This window comes from Eubalaena glacialis, chromosome 12 (genome assembly GCF_028564815.1).
Source record: "Eubalaena glacialis isolate mEubGla1 chromosome 12, mEubGla1.1.hap2.+ XY, whole genome shotgun sequence".
NCBI lineage: Eukaryota > Metazoa > Chordata > Mammalia > Artiodactyla > Balaenidae > Eubalaena > Eubalaena glacialis.
The window spans coordinates 40,596,144-40,617,175 of NC_083727.1; the positions used below are offsets into that span (position 1 = coordinate 40,596,144).

The following is a 21,032-nucleotide window of genomic DNA, read 5'->3' on the forward strand; positions in this document are numbered from 1 at the left end:
TTAATATATTAGATGAGAGATATTTTAATATAAGTTCATAGAGAGCTTCTTCATTATTTTTTATGGCTGCATAGCATTACACTGCAGGAAAATACAATATATTTAATCAATTCTCTGTTTTGAATATTGAGATTTTTTCCGATCTTTTGCTACTATGTTGAATCATATGAAATGCTACAATTGCTAACCTTGTACCTTTATCATTTTGCAGATGTACAAGTATATCTGTAGGATGAACTACTAGAATTTTAATTGTTAGAACAAGAAATATGTGTATTTGTCAGGACTTTCCTGGTGGTCCAGTAGTTAAGACTTTGCCTTCCAATGCAGGGGCTGCAGGTTCGATCCCTGGTCGGGGAGCTAAGATCCCACATGCCTCGTGGCCAAAAAACCAAAGCATAAAACAGAAGCAATATTGTAACAAATTCAATAAAGACTTTAAAAATGGTCCACATCAAAAAAAAAATTCTTAAAAAAAAAAAGAAATATGTGTATTTATAACTTTAATAGATCTAAGCAATTTATTCATCAACCCGGCCAACTATGTCCTCTAATTTGTTGTCTCTAAATCTGATTGGTAAAAAAATATATCTCAGTATAATTTTATCTACATTTATCTTATTGTGACTGAGTTTGAGCATCTTTTCTTAGCAGAAGAAGCATTTTTATTTCTTTTTCTGTTTGTTCATAGTATGACTGTTTTTACAGTGTCCATATTTTAGAAAAACTTTATCAAGATATACAGTGTTTACCATTATGATTTACCTTTTATTAGTTGAAGAGATCTCAGGAAATGGTCATTTTCTCTGTCATTGCATTATTTCTATCATACATGATAAAGATTAAGTTGATAAATTCGTAGAAATCTACCTGATTAATTTTTCTAATCAGAGACTCTATAATACTGAAAATATTCTTTAAAATGACTCTCCCTAATTTTCTTTCTTCTACCAAATAATAATGCTTCAGTACGTTTTCTTTATTTGCTAGAAATATTGCTTACAATTGTCTACTTTCTCTCAAAACTATCAGGAATTGTATTTTCTTTGTTTTTGAGTATTCTTTTGCCTCAAATCATAATAAATATAGGGGATGCCCATGAACTTTGGGGCCTGAAACAAGGTTGTTATTCTATGAGTTAGATGAAGACAGGGGATTTGCAAAGTTCTAAGGAGATCATTCTGCCACTGTTGAGTGTCGAAGGACATTTTCAACTTTTCTGACTGGCAGTGAATTTGCAGGGCTACTGAAAAAAAGCGTAAGACAGTGTGGAGCTGGGGAGAATAGGCAAAGGGTAGCTGAAAGAAAGAGCCAAAGAGGAAGATTAAGGAGAATTGAGGTTGTTTTCCTCACTAATCCATGGTATGTTCATGGTAGTTCATTTCTGTGGTTGAATCAATGCTCTTATAAATTTAAACTTGCTGAAAGTTACCGAGTGTGTTTAACATTGCCATCCTTACTTTTACTTTAGTTCCAAAAGAAATCAATTAGTGTGCCTTGTTAGAAAACTGATTGATAAAGTTAATCAAATTATAAGCAAATATTTGTTGAGGGCTTACTATGGCAGACTTTGTTTTCTAGGCTATGGAGAGACAGCATTGAATAAGAAAGAGAAATGTCCTGCTCTCAGGAAGTTTACATTCTTGTGGCACCAGACAAATTAAAAAATATGAAAACAAAAATTAAGGACTATAAAAGAAATAGAGACAAGAAAGATGGGCCTTATAGTTAATAATTAACAAAGCAAAGCATTCTATATTTATTCTTGTGTTCCTAAGGTTTACTGAACTAATTTTCAAACAACTTTTCTATGTATCCCAAATGAGCTCATTAGTTATGATGTTAGTAAAATAAATCACTCAATTGAAAACAGCCTACAAAGTACAATCTATTTAATTTCTGATCCTTTGAGGTATATTAACAACTTGCTAGAATTCTAGCCTAACATATATCTCTAAGAATGTAATAAAAAATGTGCATGAAAATGTTTGCTGAGAATCCTTCCTTGGTTAAGAAATAGATTAAATGATCTGGTGAAATATGATTTTATTAGCTTGAACGATGGTTCAAATTAGACTAATAGGGGAAAAGAAATATAAAATAGAAACTTCAAAAAGTAGAAATATAAAATTTAAATAATTATGAGATAGGAGTGGAAAGGGGGGGAAAGGTTTAGAAAAACTTTCAAGGGCATGAATTTGGCAATGCTTTAATTGTAAAATATGATTAACGAATATGACAGAATTTGGAGAACTTAAAAGTACAAATTGTTTGCAGTCCTGGTCCAGGCATAACTGCTGGCTAAATCTGTAACTGTTGAAGATTTCTCCACTGTTTCTTTACTATCTTCAGCCAAGTATCCATTTCCTTTTGCTCTTAAAGCCAGATGAATGACATTTTAATTTTTACATTGTCTCTTTTTTCTCCTACCTACAGTTTTAGAAGCAAGTTTATCTAGCCAACAAATTAAAATGGAAAACAGTCCAGGGAAAAATAACAATGAACCAAAGAAGAAGATTTGCAGTGTGACTTCAGATGCCCACAGTGTGCTCAGTATTGAAGCACTCTTTTTCATCAATCTGTTTATCTCTTTATCTTCCTCCCTCTAGAATGTAAACTCCATGAGCGTAGTGTCCTCTCCTATTTTGTTCAACACCTTTTCCCCGAATACATTTCAGATTGCCAAGCATAAATATTTGCTCAACCAACAAATCCAAAAATGCACTTAAATTCCAGCTTAAATTCCTTCTTTGCTACAGCTTAAAATTATTTTCTCTTGTTTAACCTCCATTTGAATAAGAATCAGTTTATCATAATAAAAAATAATTTCCTAATATTTTGATAATGGTCTTAAAACCCACTTTGAAGAAATGGATTAGTCTATGTTTGGTTTTAGTTTAATGTTACTGACTCATCCTAGAGACCCTTGATGACCAAATCCTTTTTGAAGATATTATAGGTCATAATGGACAGGGGTCCTTATTTGTTATACTATATTCTTTATTTGTTTCTACCCACCACATGTTTTGAAAGGATTTCAGGCAGCTTTGTGGATCCACTGGCATGTTTGTTCTTATTAAAGTTACTAAATTCTCAAATTACATAACCTGTTGCTAGGCATGTAAGAGATCCTCAATGTATCAGTGATATTAGACTGTTTACTCAGAAAAATTTCAAACCTGATTAATAAGACACATAGAGAATAATAGAAACAACTTCTAAAGTTTAGTTTCTCTTCTCTGGTACTTATCTTGACTTTGTACTTTCCAAACTCTCTCACATACAAGTCACTCATCAGTCATCGTCAACTGTCTAGGGGGTCCTGTCCCATCTATTGCTTAATCCTGGTTAACTACCTTCAGGCACTGGAGGGAATAAACTCATCCTTCTAAAATGTTGCATTATTTCTAAAGTTCTAAAAGAGGGATTACATTTTGTGAAGCACAGAATGTCCAACCAGGGAGTGACTTGGTCATTTTGAGCTCATCAAGTATCTCATATCCACAATTTGAGGATACATTGTTTGTAAAAATGAAAACAGACCTTAACTTCAGGAGCTTTCATGAATCTCCCATTGTCAGTATTGCAATTTTGCCTGGCCTCTGTTATGCTCAACACTTTGCAAACAAATATTATATTTATAAGGATGCTATGTGGAAATCAACATGACCTTTAGTTACACAGACCAGTCTTTAGGGGAAATCTGCAAAAATGATCATGCTATAGCACATTACAGAGAGTAATAGTTCTCAAACAGAACACTCATGCGGCAGTCATAAAAAGGAACCGGAGACTTTTTCTATACAGAGCCTGTATTTTAAAGATGTTGACAGCCAGGATATAAAAACAAACCATTTGTGTTATGTCTCCTGTGTCTATTCAAAATGAGAAGGTCAAGGAAATTTGCCAGGTATTTTAAATAAACACTGCTGGTTAATGTCCTATACCAGAACAAGCAAAAGTTCAAGAGACTCTGTTTCTTCTAGGTAGAAAATGCTTTTTATATCCAAAAAGGTAAATTCTCTTACATAAATTATAAATTTTCTCATTAAAATACTTGAGTTTAAAAACCCCTCAAAAAGTACAATGTACGAGTGGCCATTTAAAAGACAAAAAGAAATTTTTTGTGTATGCTAAGACACGATAAGTTATGCAGGGCTTCAAAAGTAAAACAAGCTCTTAAAAATATCACGCCACACTACACCATGCCCCATAGCTCTGCTCTAGAATGTGAACAAGAGGGCATCTCTGATAAAGATATCATGTCCTTACTGAAATCCAAACACCAACAGACTAAATGCCATATGAATATTATTTCATTTAAAGATTACAACAGTGCCCAAGCATCATTCCCACTTTATAGATCAAGAAACTAAGGCTTAGGGAGGTCACACATGCAGCCAGTAAGAGGTGATATTTAAGATTTGAGCCTACTGCTATCTGACTCCAAAGGATGCTCTTATCCTCTCTACAACCAGCCCCTTCCCGAGGTGGTATGAAGTTAATTACTGGACTACATTTTGTACATATATTTCTTATTGCACATTTTGGCACTAAATTGTTCATCATTATTAACCTCTTGATCTCTTTTAGAATCTGAATTCCCTAAGGGCAACTCTACATCTTATTTATCTCCATAGCCCCAGTACCACTCACAGCCTTGTCCCTCTTGAAGCAGGTACTCAGTGACAGCTGAAATGAACTGAAAGGGTCTATCGATCTCAGGTCCTATAAGAGTTTGCTAAATCCAAATGTTCTGTTTTTCCCTGTCACCAAAGCAAACTAACATCACGATATCATTTCTTGCCCCCTCACCTCACTGCTAATGTCCATTCACTGGTGTCTCATTCATAGATCCTTCTGGCCACCTTCCTGCCTTCACTGAAATGTTTCTCCCCTGATGACATCTCTCTCACCATGGCCTACCTGGAGCAGAGGCAGCTCATTCCACCATATCACACTTCCCACAGAATCTACAGATCATGTCAACCTTCCCCTCACTTCTCAATCCTTTGAGGTTCATGTTATCTGGCTTATGAATCGGTCCCTCTTTAAATGTCTCTTGACAATAAGCGGCTTCATTCATATGAATCATTCATTTATTCATTCATTCAGTAAAGTTTATTGAGTGTTTAATATGCACCAAGTGCAGAGGGTAAAAGATGAATGATTGACTAGTAAGGAACATGGATTGTAGTAAATGATCATATCATATGGTAACATTATTACAGTAATATACAATATGTTGAAGGAGTGATTGCATCCATGCATTCAACTAGCACCTTAGAATTCAAGATCTTACCTCCAGTTCAGATGTCTCTTCTGCCTTTCTGAAACGATTACCATCTCAAGAAACATCTAAAACCAAAACTGTCAATATTTTTCCCTAGGCTCCTTCTCCAGGTTTCCATATCCCTCATCATCACCAACCATGCAGATCCCTAAATTAGAAACCATAGCACAAGGACAGAAATCTCAAATGGTTATAGAGGAGAAATAGAATCCCTAACTGAGTGAAATAGGACAGGGGTAAACAACTGGGAAAGGTGGAGAGTGTGGCAAACTGAAAACCACAGTTTTTTTGGTCACATTTTTAGGAGACAATCACTGATCCATTCCTAGCAATTACTGCAGCTCAGGAATATGAGCCCAGTTCTGCCACATCTTGCAATTTTTAACAAGAACCTGGGAATCCAGATTTTTGTGAGCAATTTCCTAATTTGTCTAACGTTATACAGCCAGTTAAGGATCACCAGTATATGCGAAAAGCATTAGGTGAAAGGTTGTTAAGGAGCAGTGTAGACATAGCATGTTAAAGCATCACCCAGGACTTCCCTGGTGGTCCAGTGGCTAAAACTCCACACTCCCAGTGCATGGGGCCTGGGTTCGATCCCTGGTCAGGGAACTAGATCCCACATGCCGCAACTAAGGGTTCGCCTGCAGCAACTAAAGATCCCACGTGCCACAGCTAAGACCCAAAGCAGCCAAATAAATAAATATATAAATACATATTTTTTTTTAAAAAGCATCGCCCCACAGAGAACTTACTAATTACAAAAGGGAGAAGACATCTTCACAACGGAGAAGTCGAGTGCAGACCACTTTGAGCAAGTGCTCAAATTTCACAGCACCAATAACAATAAGAGAAACTGACTTATGTACCCCTGCTAAAATCCAGTGGGAAGTCTGTACACTACAGTCCCCAAAAGTTTTAACCTGAATGTAATCATGAGGAAACAATCAGGCAAAGCAAAATTAAGGGACACTCTCCAAAACAACTGAACTGAACTCATCATAAATGCCACAAAATGTCACAAAAGACAAACAAAGGTGGGACCCTGTTTTACAGAAAAGAAGACTAAAGAGACATGACAACTAAATGCAATATGTGATTACTAAATGGATCTTGGATTTAAAACATACACACACACACACACACACATACAACATTGTTGGGGCAACTGGGAAATGTGAATATGGATGGTAGAGAAGCTAATGTTATTGTATCATATTAAACTTCTGGAGTTTGATAATGATATGGAGATTTTTCTAGGAGAATATCCTTTTTCTTAGGACATATATGCTTGAGTATTTAGGAGTGAAGTGACCTGATGCTTGAAACTTGCTTTCAGTTGACTCAGGAAAAAAAAGGGGGGAAGAAAGAAAAAAAGTGAAAAATAAATGTAGCAAAATTAACAATTGATAATTGTTAGTTATCAATTGACAGCAATATGGCATATGTATGGGTATCCTTAAACGATTGTGTCCTTGTACAATATTTTTTCTAAATAAAAGTTACCTAGAATCAGAAGAATAAAAGAAAAACACTTTGTTGAACCACACTCCCTCCTCCAAAAAAATGCTCCTAATTTATAAACCTCTGACTGAGGCAGATTTAGCCTATAGACCAGCCCTAGTCTGCAGTTGGTTTAGAAGGATCCCTTCCTCTTTCTCCTTTTATTTCCAGGCTCATTCTCACGCTGAAACTTCTCTGTCACCAGCTTACTGCTCCTAACTTTTTAATTCCCACTTCCCAGCCCCAGTTCACATCTTAAATTTCTAACTTGCTTTATAACCACAGCCCCTCTGCCTCCCCTCTCTCCTGCTAATCTATGCTCTGTGGCCAAGTCTTTTTCTAAAACACAATCTATCTAATCATCTCTTGCTCTCCAATGCTCAGAAGAAAGTCTAAACGTACTTGCAATCAAATGAAATGACCTTCGCCACCTGTCTCCAGACTGCATGCCTCTTCCCCTCTCTTTTCAATAATATTGTCTATGCACGATTCAGACCTGCTTACTAGTCCTCACACACCTCGCACACCACACAATTTTATTCTCTAAGAGCTCAAGTGTGTCACTCTGCTACAAGGACTTTCCTTCCCTTATAGGTCTAGCAAATTCCTATCCAGCATTCAAAACCCCCGTCAAGGGGAGTTCCCTGGTGGTCTAGTGGTTAGGATTCGGAGCCCTCACTGCTGTAACCCAGGTTCAATCCATGGTTGGGAAACTGAGATCCCACTAAAAACCCAGTCAAAAATCAACTTCAGTGAATATCACCCCTCTCCTCTGAAAGAATGAAGAGGTTCGTCCTGTGTTCCTTTCTACGTGTCTACTGTACTCCGGTCTTTTATTGTGTCTCCATCTCTTCCTTCAAATTTTATGTTCCTTGAAAGCAGGAACCCAGGCCTAGAAGGATGCCTCTTGCTTGGGAAACGTAAACATTTGATGAGTTGATTGTCTTTAAAACCGCTTTATTCAGGGATTTCCCTGGTGGCGCAGTGGTTAAGAATCTGTCTGCCAATGCAGGGGACACCTGTTCGAGCCCTGGTCCGGGAAGATCCCACATGCCGCAGAGCAACTAAGCCCGTGCGCCACAGCTACTGAGCCTGTGCTCTAGAGCCCACAAGCCACAACTACTGAAACCCGCGGGCCTAGAGCCTGTGCTCTGCAACAAGAGAAACCACCGCAATGAGAAGCCTGTGCACCACAACGAAGAGTAGCCCCCGCTCGCCTCAACTAGAGAGAACCCGCTGCAGCAATGAAGACCCAACGCAGCCGTAATTGAATTAATTAATTACTTTTTAAAAAATTGCTTTATTCAGTCTGTTTCTATTTTAGCACTTTCTCTGGAAAATCTATTCTATTCAGAAAAGGTCCTAGATGGGTACCCTGTGAGAGGTAGCTAAGCATTAGAAGGTAATCAAAAACAAACTGACGAAGTGTTGGGGAGAATTACTCGCTTCAAAAGCAAAATTAAGTTTCTAAGCCTATCTTAGATGAGAAGAAAATAAATCCCAGAGCCAAGGCCTTCAAAGCCTGACAGATGAGTTTTGCTGCTGTGAGGTGTTAAAGGCTTAACTTCTCCGCTTCCAGGCTTAACTTCTCCGCTTCCAAACGTCTGTGCTCTCAAGACCTTTTTCTGTTTCTTGGGAAATTCTAAACATATTACCATGGCCTTTTCAATGCGAGGGTCTGTTTCCTGTAACTCCGCGCCTCCTTTCAATTCAGATCAAACGGAATTCGACATGAAGTGGATCCACGACTCTTTCTCAAGCTAATGTTAATTATAACTTTAGTGGATGCGTTGTAGCTTGTTCTCAGCCTATCTGGTTTTATGAGCAGACAAGGGCAAAGCTTCAAGGAGACTGAGCATTCTGCCTCTATTATTATCGTGTTTGCTTGTAATAATATATAGGAATTTTTTCTTCCCAGAAAATCTTCACATAATTATTTCTTATATTGAAAGCGTTAATCTTCCCTAGAAGCTAACAATAAAAGTGTCTCTTTATTCACTTTTGCTATATTCTTTAGGTAATTTTTAAAAACTCAGATATTTTGTTCTGACATACTTAATGTGAACTTTGTTATCTTAAAAATATAATATTTGAACAATTTACTGTTGTGTGAAAGGCTTTAACCATCTCTGAACCAAAAATCTTGAAAATAATATGTGATAACTAAGTGAACACCATTGACCTTCAGTGGTGGATACACATCACAAGCCTCAACATACCTACTGTTTCCTTAAACAAGAGTTTGCAAAGAGGCGGGTGACTCAGGTGTACCAGATAAAATACAGGTAAACAGATAAACAAATTCAAATTTAATGGGAAGTCCTGTATTTTTACTTGCTGGACCTGGCAACTCTAAATGTAGGCTGGTTTTATTTAGTAAATACACTGTTTTTAAAAATCCAGTTATCTTTTCTTTTTTAATAGGAGGATTGGGCTCACATGTTTGCATTAGATCAGCTGGAGCTGAGTGTGCATTGCCCATTCTATAGGTGATCCTCTGCTCTCTAGCTCAACGCAGTCACCACCTGGCCCACTCCTGATCCCTGGATCCTACAGGCATTAGTTTTTGACACTGGTCCAATCCACTCTCTATGTTCACAAACCGTGTAGTTGCATATACCTACCAGCTGCACCCAGACTGTGCCCAAATTCCAGCTGAGAAGTACGTAATTTTCATAGAATTGCGCACATTTGTACTGATTATGCATTGTTGCATCCTATCATACGTGCCTCAAATATACAAGTTATTTTTCAGATACTCTACAGTTATTGCTTTCTTTTCCAGCCCACCAGTCAGTTCAGCCTCAGCCCTAAGCATTTTAGGTGACATACAAAGCTATAGTGGAAAAGCAGTGATTTTAAATGAGAACAGTGGGTATTTTAATCCCTGTTCAATACCTAAAATAATCATATGACTTTAAAAGTTTATTTAATCTTTCAACATATCAATTTTCCCATCTGAAATAAATATAGAGGTTGGACAAAATAACTATTGCTTTAAGTATATATTACTGTTAATAATTGATAACTCTATGAAGTTAGTTTATAGTCAAGGCTTTCTGAAACTCTAGAATCAGAACATCAACTCCTGAGGCAAACAGTTAAGTAAGTTTCCCGTATTACTGTAAAGTTTTATGACATTAGAAAACATTTATCTATTGTCAGACTTGCATAGCATCACTGCAGATTGCTAGGAAACCGTAAATGTTTTTACAAGCATAAAGCCTTCACTTTTTCCTACTGCTATCTACTGCAAAAAAAGTTTGCACAGCTACTGGTCCAAACATACTCCTTCTACTGACTCAGAGTAACAGATATAGCCTTTAAAGATCTAAGTTGAAGAAAAGAAAAAACTGCTTATTATCATTTAATCCACGGAGGGAGGGGACAGTATAAACAAATCTCAAATTTCAATAATGGCCTTGAAGAGCTATTCCTAGCAGAGCTTTGGTTGATGTAGATCTACCGGACACACTGGACTTTAAAAAACAGGGAGGTGAAACTGTCTTCCAGGTTGTAGAGACAAGACCACACCTGAATACACCCAATCTCTATGAAAGAATTAATTACCTACTTCATCATAAAAACCTCCCTTTATGCAAACTAACCAGATTGCCTCAACCGTAAATGAATGCAATTAACACTTTCTCAATAGATGCATTTATCTCCCCCAACAGCTTTTTCTAGGTTCCTGTAATCATAGGTCATTGCTTTGCGAAAAGGTAAACATCATTCCTACCCTTATTCCCACAATTAACTTCCAAATTTAAATTATTCTGTTGTAAAAACTGAAGAATGAGCCAGACAAATGGTATCCTGGAGAGAGAATTGGTTAGCCATGGGACCAGGAAAATTCTTCTAAAGTTTATTAAATTGTTATCTTTAAAAAATTATAATAATCCATTGTTATATTTAGTAATTACATAGAATTAAAATGAACCAAAGGAATTAAAGTGAAATGAAAGAGCACAATAGGAAGATGTGATAAAAATTTGCAAAAAATTCAGATTTGGCAGTGACTCTACTCATTCTGCCTATTATTTAGTTTAAAAAATGTAGCAGAAAACAAAATATCCAGGTTATTAGGTTCTTAAAATAGATTATATGAGCAACTTTAAATATTACCCATATCTCTACAAAGCTGCATAGATAAAATTTTAGTTATGATGCTATTTTGAAACTAATTTTTAAAAAGGCATTAATGCAGGTATCTACTGGAAATAATGTAAAATTATTCAGAAACAAAAGAGCATTCTAAACTTAAGCTTAATCTACTTCATCTCTATTTAATATATGTTTGACCACTCACCGATGAAACATAATAAGCAAATAAAAAATTTATCATCTCAGTAGAATAAAGATGCCATGTCAATGCACTGCCATTTCATGGTTAGTGTATCAACAAGTAAGTAAATGTTAACAATACTTTATGTTGTATTTTTATATCTGGTAGTAGGCCCAGAAATGCCTTACAAAGATAGCAAAAATACTAATTAATAAAAGTTAGGAAAAAAAAAATGTTGGAACAGGTTAGAGCAACCCAAGTAAGAGGATAATTTAACAAGGATGCTAGAAGTTCTATACACCTTATATGTTATGGAGGTATAGAGCCTCTAGCATACAAAGGGCAGTACTTAAAAAAAATAACAAATAAATAAAAAGCCTTTGTATGATGCTTAACAAAGAACCTTTTTGACCTCTTTTACTCTGGAAAAAAAAATGAGAATAAAAATTGTGGTTGTTTTGAAATTAAATATATACACATTCTCAGAACAGTACTTGGCACAGAGCAAAAAATTAAAAAATACCACCAGTAACTATTACAATTTTGGTTTATGGGAAGATAATGGCAGAAGGAAAAGGCAGATGAGAAAAAATTCTTTTTCCATGAAAATCTCTTTCATAGCACACTATGTTCTACGTTATATGGAAATAATATTGTCTTTCGGACCACCTCAATGGCAAGTGATGATTCTGACCTTTTTTAAGTTTGATGGAGAAAATGAGATGAGGCATTAAAAGAATACAAAGGTGAACGCACAAACACAACGAGAAATATAAAATGGCAAAATTTTCAGTCTTTCAATGGGGTTTTATAGTCTTCATCGTCACAGGACTATACACCCATACTATTTTTTGTTAAATGTAAGAGTAGAAAAAAATTTTAAATATAGACATATTTAGCTGTGGGGCTCATTCATATGTAATTGTCTACTTTTTAACACCTTTCAAGCTACATAATTACACATTTCAGATATGGCTAGGAAGTAAAATATATAGCTTTGTCAATTTTTCTTTAGTACATTGATGTGAGAAAATGAAGGATTTTATTCATGAGTGAAAATATTTACCATTGGGTCCCACCTTGTTTTAAATAGTGTGCAAAGAACTGAAAATTCAAAGATACAAGGAGAGTGCTTATCCTCAATTAAATCCCTTAATTTATAGAGAGCTAACCTGTCTTTATGTATCAAAGAACAGTAAATTGCATCTTCAGCAACCAGAATGACATTCTTTATGTTGAATATTGGAGACGGCTCAGAAGAAAAGGCAAAAAAAAAAAAGAAGGAAATAAAATAAAACTATAGTTTACTAGGAGAGGGAAAATAGTTAAGAAAAAAAAAAAAAGGAATCCAAGCTGACAGGTATATTGAGAGTTGGAAATATAAAAGAGAAAACAATTATATTATGTTTTTGATCATGATGCTTATTAAACATTAATGTTTAAAAAGAAAAATTAAAATCTCAGTTTCCTAACTTTGGAAAATAAATGATGAGAAATACGATATGAAATGTCCAGAGAAGTCAAGAGATTAGAATCAAAAAAAAAGAGATTAGAATCAGACCAAAGGATGTGTTCTGAAATAGCATACCCAGTACTAGGCTTCACCCAGTAATTCATGTTGAACAGGAGAATGAAATGAGATCATCTTGGTAATTAACAATGGTGGGGCAGGAAGAATAGGCATAGTTCCTATATGAGTAACAAATGCTAAGTGTGTGATATAGTTACCAGTCTGTGATACAATAAGAAAATTGTAAAGTTTAAAACTAATAGAAGTTACACATTAAAGGTGCTGTTCTTGTAGAAATGGCAAAGGAGGAAGTCAATTAAGTAACATTTAATTGTATATATTTGTTTCTAGAGTTTCAACAGCAAAACACTGGTTAAAGATTTGATCAGTTACACAAATGTATAAGGATTTCGCTAGTACAGTAGTCTTCTCCCCTTATTCATGGGGGATATGTTCCAAGACCCCCCAGTGGATGTCTGAAACTGAGGATAGTACCAAACCCTATATATACTACTTTTTTTTCCTATACATACATATCTATGATAAAGTTTAATTTATAAGTTAGGCACAGGGTTCCTGGTGGCACAGTGGTTAAGAATCCGCCAGCCAATGCAGGGGACACGGGTTGGAGCCCTGGTCCAGGAAGATCCCACATGTCGCGGAGCAACTAAACCCGTGCGCCACAGCTACTGAGCCTGCACTCTAGAGCCCGCAAGCCACAACTACTGAGCCCACGTGCCACAACTACTGAAGCCCGTGCGCCTAGAGCCCGTGTTCCACAATAAAAGAAACCACTGCAATAAGAAGCCTGCGCACCGCAAAGAAGAGTAGCCCCCACTCACTGCAACTAGAGAAAGCCCATGTGCAGCAACAGACACCCAACAGAGCCAAAAATAAATAGATAAAATAAACAAATTTATTAAAAAAAATTAGGCACAATAAGAGATTAACAAGTTATAATAAAATAGATAACTATAACACCGTACTGTAATAAAAGTTATGTGAATATGGCCTTTCTCTCTCTCAAAACATCTGATTGTACTGTACTTACCCTTCTTCTTGTGATGATGTGAGATGATAAAATGCCTACCTGGTGAAATGAGGTGAGGTGAATGATGTAGGCATCATGATGTAGCACTGGACATATTGACCTTCTGACAATATGTCAGGAGGATCATTAGCTTCAGGTGATTCACAGATCATTAAGCCTTGATGATGTCAATGGTTGAACATAAGGAGCAGATGATGTGATGCCTGGCGAAAGATTTCATTGTGCTACTCAGAACAATTTAAAACCCATGAATTGTTTACTTCTGGAATTTTCTATTTAATATTTTGGGACCAAGACTGACCTAGGGTCCCAAACTGAAACCAAGGAAAGTGAAACTGCAGAGGAGGGACTACTGTAAAGGTTGTCTCCCTGCAAGGGGGTTGTATTACTTTAATTAGACCTTCATATTCTAGAGTCTGAGCCTAGAAATCATGGATGAATTTAAAATTGAGAAGTCAAAGATGACTGGATTAGCTAACTCAAAAGAGACTGAGGTATAGCTTCAGGGCTAATGTATTTTTGTATTATTTATATTTTGGAACCTGTAAATATGTGTGGCATAGCTATATTCTTTTCATGTAGACTGGTCTCCATGGAAAGTCAGTTTATGATTATATAGTCGAACATGAAGGGGGAATTGGTTATGTAACTGAAATATCTAGTGTCACTAAGTTCCAAGAGTCTGAGGCCTACATCTGCACCAAATGGGTGGGATACCTGCCTCAAGACTTTCACTAGATACATGTCAATGTCTGACTTGCTGCAATTTTATTTTCTGTTTTCTAGTTAAATATCTTTTCAGTTTGAGCTTTCCATACATTTTACAATTGATTATATTTGAGTTTTCTAAACATTCCAGTGAGATTACACCCAGAGTGCTATGTTAGTATATTGGGTGTTTCCAAAGTCTTTAGTTAAAAATTTAAAGCAACTTTTGGTTACTCTCATAGATAACTGATCTTACTGAAGAATTATAGATTTTACTAGTTTAACTCTCAGAAGCCATCTTCTTCCCTAATTTCCAAGTGCTTGAGTAGCACACATTCTAGGTTCTACTTACAAACTTTATTTTTGGTTGCAAAACAAGTTCTCAATTTGACTGGGAAAAAAAAGTATACATTTTTTCTTATTTAGTTAATGAAATTATGCTATGTTTTGCTTTCTACTCCAAAAAATATCCTTCTGTCTCCCAAATCAATGTATATACATACTGTGAAGTAGTAAAAATGTAAATATGACTGACTAAAATTATATCCATCCATGGAGTAGATCGTGGTGCCATTCATGACCTACAGAACTCCAGCTAAGGAAGAGTTTTGGGGAATGTCATTAATCCTATCCTGAATGTGTTGTGTTTTGCATTCCTTTGAGACATCCAAGTATTTTCCAGAAGATAGTTCTGAGCCCCAAGGAGGGAACTGTTGATAGTGACATATGCTTCCCAAGGACCAAGCAAGGATAGAAAACTGTTCCTTCGTTATGACAATTTATGTCATCGATGATCACATGAGAATGGTTTTTCTTGAACATGCAGTGGATTTCAGTGGGTGGAAGAGTAAATGGGACATGTTTAAACGGAGTAGAGAGGAGATTCTTTTAAGAAGTTTGGCTGTGAAGGGGAGGAAAAAAGAGACAGAGGCTGAGGTGAGAAGGGTTATTTTTTGTTTTCTTTGTTTTGTGTTCTTTATGGGAGAGACTGGGGCATGTTTGAATGCTGAATGAAAGCCGAAAGAAAATATACTGAAGATACTGCAGACTGTATCTTAAAATATTAACATTACAAATATTTGCACAGAGACTAAACAAATTGATGTCATTTTATGCATTACCCAAATCTAAAACAAAATCATGTGATGTTTTCTAAGAGGGATTTTTAAAAAAAAAACAAAAAGACAAAACCAAACCAAACCAAAGCAGCAAGCGTGATAAACTCAGGAGGGGCACATGGACTCCAGGTGTCATGGTTGGGGTTGTTTCACTGTGTCAGGGCGGCTCTCTGCACCATTCTCACACGCGATGGTGCTTCTCTGGGTATGTGGGGCTCGCTGAGCATCCAGGAAAAGTCAGGAGCAGAGTTCTGCACTGGCTGTGGAAGTGGACTACACGTCAGTTTGGTCTATGTACCCAGATGATTTTCATCCACCTTGTGTAGTCATCCAAAGAAGCCTTTGATAATCAACACTGCTGTATATTATATATGAAAGATGTTAAGAAAGTAACTCCTAAGAGTTCTCATCACAAAGAAAAAAAATTTTTTTCTGTTTCTTTAATGTTGTGAGGTGAGATGACAGAACTTACTGTGGTCATCATGTCATGATGTACGTAAGTTCAAACCATTATGCTGAACACCTTAAACTTATACAGTGCTGTGTCAATTTTTTAAATATTTATTTATTTATTTATTTGGCTGCATCGGGTCTTAGTTGTGGCATGCAGAATCCTTAGCTGCAGCATGTGAACTCTTAGTTGCAGCATGTGAACTCTTAGTTGCAGCATGTGGGATCTAGCTCCCTGACCAGGGATCGAACCCAGGCCCCCTGCATTGGGAGCACTGAGTCTTAACCACTGGACCACCAGGGAAGTCCTGTTAATTATACCTTAATGAAACAGAAGAAAAAAAAAGTTAAAGAGAATAAGTGACAGAAAAAAACAAAAACAGAAACAAAGAAACCTTTGACTTTGACTTCATGCCTTCGATTTTCTAAGGAACAGCTACCTATGTTTAAAGTTTGGAACTCAGGTATATGAAGATGCAAAAGGCAGCAGAATTCAAGAACAGCTAACTCCAAGTCATATTATAGCTTTGGAAAAAGAAATCATGCAAAAACTTTAAAAAGAAAGCATTAGGGGCTTCCCTGGTCGCTCACTGGTTAAGAATCCGCCTGCCAATGAAGGGCGCACGGGTTTGAGCCCTGGTCCGGGAGGATCCCTCATGCCGCGGAGCAACTAAGCCCATGTGCCACAACTATTGAGCCTGCGCTCTAGAGCCCACAAGCCACAACTACTGCAGCCCTCACGCCTAGATCCTGTGCTCCCCAACAAGAGAAGCCACCACAGTGAGAAGCCCGCACACCACAATGAAGAGTAGCCACCTGTCGTTGCATCTAGAGAAAGCCTGCGCACAGCAACAAAGACCAATAAGGCCAAAAATAAATAAATAAATAAATAAAATTAAAAATTAAGAAAAAAGAAAGAATTAATAAAAGAGAGAAGAAAGAGGGAGAGAGATAACAATGTATGGAAAACCTTGCTCAGCTTATAACATTTTTATGTTTGAAAGCTTTCAAAAGGCTAAGGATGGCTCATCATAGGCAAAGCTGATGACTGTAAGTGAAAACTGAAAAAATCTGCCCAGTCCCCAAAATAAGTATATATTCAACTTACTAAAGATAATATAATTCATTATGATAGTGGAATGAAACCTTCGGAAGAATAATTGCAGTTGGATGCAATGATCATATAAATTGCAAAATGAAACACCAAAGAAAAGGTGACACTGGGGGTGTTAAAATATAAGACTGAGTAATGTTCATAGTGGGTAGGATCAAGAAACCAATCAGGTTTCAACACCTGAATCTGTTGTAAAATTAGAAATAATAAAGTTGGTAAATTTTTATATTTAATTATTCAATTCCCTTTTCTTTAGCCATAAACTTCAGCAATTTTAACACATTTTGTCTCAATATCTTGTTTTGGGAAACCCAAATAGTATAAGTACATGCTAAATTTATTTTGTGTTTCAGAACTACTTAGGATCGAATATAACAGTGAATCATTTTACCTTTTGATAAAAGTAAATCAGACTGTGAACTTTGTTTATACTAGATGACTTACATAGAAAAATTATTCTTATTTCCTTATATTATGGAAGCAGGAGTTTGTGTTCCTAAATTGACTCAAATTGTAGAAGCCACAGTATTCTATAATATGACTGTATAATTTTAAAAAACACAGGCAGACTAATCTAGGTAAATTCTACTTCTTACATATAATTCATATTATATTCAGAGTTGATGGTTGTACATGTGATTGCTGGTTTCTGTTGCAATACTTCATAAAAGGAACTTAGACATCTACCAACTTTTTTCTCATTGTCTTTTCTTTTTCCTAAAGTAAAAATAAAAATTTATGTGAAAATTGCAAACTTTGCTTGAAACAAAAATAAACCTGAGAACATTCTTAGGATACCATTGATCCATTCTTCTTTAAGCTTACTGGAACAATTTGATAGAAAAAAGATATACCTAATATATCTTAGATAGACAGCTTACATATACTGTCTTAATTCCTATAGGGTACTTTTTGCTTATTGGTTGATTGACAAGTCAGAGATGATTCATGTTTCTTACAGAAAATTAGTTATGGTTCTTAGATAAGATTACCTATCAAGGAAAAGACATGTTTAAAGAGCAATTGCAAATTTCTAAATCAGGGGTCCCCAACCCCCAGGCTGCGGACTAGTACCTGTTAGGAACCGGACCACACAGCAGGAGGTGAGCGGCAGGAAAGCCGTCAAAGCTCCATCTGCCGCTCCCCATCGCTTGCATTACCGCCTGAACCATCTGCACACCTCCAGCTCCGTGGAAAAATTGTCTTCCACAAAACTGGTCCCTGGTGCCAAAAAATGTTGGGGACCTCTGCTCTAAATGACCTAAGAGATCTTCCCCTCTATTTATATTTATAATATAAATAAAATATATTATAATTACAGTAAAAATATTTTAAATATTTTAAAAACACAAAATTTATCTCTTAACTCATGTCTCATAAAACTGTCTATGTGTATCCAGTTGCAATGTTGTTCTATTATTAAATCTTTAATCATCACAAACCAATATTAATATCCCAAATTTTCACCTTATTCAGATTACCTGAGAAATTAAAGAGGCACTGGATACTTGTACAAGTTTCCATATTATGTTTAGGGTCCAACCTAAATTTTTATGACAGAAAAAAGTACTGTAAGATTTTCAGTGATTAATTTCATGTTACAAGGTATGGTTGAAATTTAATGATATTTCCACAAGAATCTAATTATATAAGTTATTAAACAGAAGCAAGATTTAAATATTTACTCTACAGTGAGATGACAGAGTAATGATATTAAAACATGTCTTGAGTTTTCAAATTGATAGTGGAAAAGTTTACCCCTAGACAGTAGTTCCAGAATTTTACTGGGTTTTCAAGATCAGCATAAACAGCTGCCTAGTTCAAATGGCTGTGAGATAACAACTGAGAGTGAGAGTATTTTTCTCCCCTCTCCCAAATCTTTCATTTGTCATTTGCAAATAATGTATCTATTTCGGAAGAAGATCATTGATGAGGTCATTTGAACTTGACGTACAGTACCAAAATTGTCTAAAAAAACCCCAGTTATAAAATTTGAATATATATTCTGGGAATATTCTTCCCTCAAGTTAAAATTTTCAGCAGGTATAAAGTATCACATTTTATGATTATAAAGTATAAAATTCCCTAAATTATACACGTTCCAAAATTTTGTTTTTAAGTAGATTTTTAAATAATTGAATGTATTTTTCCATACAAGTTGTAAGAACTTATTTTTAAGGAAGAAAAAAAAGGTAGATAACAAAACCGTCTCAGAAATGTCAACAAAAAATAATCAAAAGGATTGGAAAGAAAACTATAATAGTTTATGCTGAATAGTAGTTCTGGAGGGAAAACATGTTTAACTAGAAAATGATAAAGAAGATGTTTGTGAAGGAGATGGTGTTACATTTCCAAGCACATTAATAGCTAATTTCTGTGGTTCTCCCTTTATGATTTTAAATTCAAAATGGCTATTAGATACACACACACATATACACACGGCCCATGTACATTAGTAGATACATACATCCTTCTTAAATCTATCCACTAAAAGAGTCTAAAGCAATGATATCCCCAGGACTACTTGAAGTAATGACTGATTCTGGGGCTGGTATAGGCAGAGTTAAATATGAGCCTTGAACACCTTTTGGTGCCAGAAAGTAAAGAAGTGCTCAGAAAATTATAGAGATATATAAGGACACAGAAGTCAGCTTGAAGGGGAACCACAGGCCAAATTCGGGACAATTTGATTATCAAATTCAGACTGTGACAAATGAATTTAACTGTAATACAAATGTAGGACATAACCTCTCTGAATTAGGTACAGTAAAAGGAGCTACCTAAATAACTTTGGAAAACAATATTTTGACCAGAAACTGTAAGGCTAAAGACAAAAGAACTGTGCATAAACATTGTACTCTAGTTCACAAATTTGTTTCTCACTGGAGTATAGTTTAACAATTCTGAAAGTAGGTCTATACTAGGGATGAACAAATAGGTAAATTAATGTTAGATTATGAGAGCTAGATTTTTCTCACTGTCAGAGAAAGAAATTACAATCAACTGGAAAAGTTTAGAATGAACCACGGGATAGCAGGTTAGAGTTCAGACATCAATATGAACCCATGTTTAGTTTTACAGATAAATAGATAATAAACAGATGATTATAGACTATGTGAATACACTGATTAATATACATTCATATATTCCCCAGCACTGCTCACTAGAAGCAAGGCTACACCAATAGCACCCTAGACACCTGCACCCAGTTCTTGGTTTCTAATATCATACTCAATAAAAAGAGAAATGGCTTTTCTAGGACTGGGGCAGAGGAAATACAAGATGAGCATGGAGCACCTTTAACATAAGAGAGTAAATAAATGCTCAAAAAACAAGAGGATAGAAGATGTGAAAAGTACATGGGAGCCTATCTGAAAAATCTCCCATTAACCAAAGCTAGAACAATTTGGGCAACACAATAAATACCATACTATTGGATCATAATCCAAAGTATAAAATAAACATACAGGAGTTCATACTGATACATATAAATAATTGAATGAATAAATAAAAGAGGGAGTAGAAGAATTCCCCCTCATAGAAGAATTACAAATAACATGTAGATATTCTCCTCTAGGAGATGGAGGTTAATCTCCTCTCTCCTTGAGTGTGGGCTGCATTTAATGACTCACCTCCAAGCAACAGAGTATGGAAAGAGAAATATAGTAACTTTACAGTGCAGAGACCTGGTTGACACAATATTAACCAAGTGATTCAAGGTTAACATTATCAGTGATAAATTATGCTGATAACATATATTCCCTGACATAATGTGATACTGTTGCTATGTAAGAAATATTCTTGTTTTTAGGCAATGTACAACTGACAATTCAGTGGTAAGGGGGCATGATGTTAATCTACCATTAAGTGGTTCAGAAAAAATACACAAACACACCATATAAATGTGTTTGTGTGTGTATATATACACACAGAGAAAATGGTAAACATGGCAAGTGTTAAACAATTGGTGAATTGGGATGAGAGAGCTATTGAAATTCAT

At 35.7% G+C, this 21,032-nt stretch overlaps 1 pseudogene; it reads left to right on the top strand.

The window, feature by feature from the left end:
* The first annotated feature begins 15,675 nt into the window (after positions 1-15,675).
* LOC133102215 (transcription factor A, mitochondrial-like) lies at positions 15,676-17,078 on the top strand (annotated as a pseudogene).
* Positions 17,079-21,032: the final 3,954 nt, after the last annotated feature.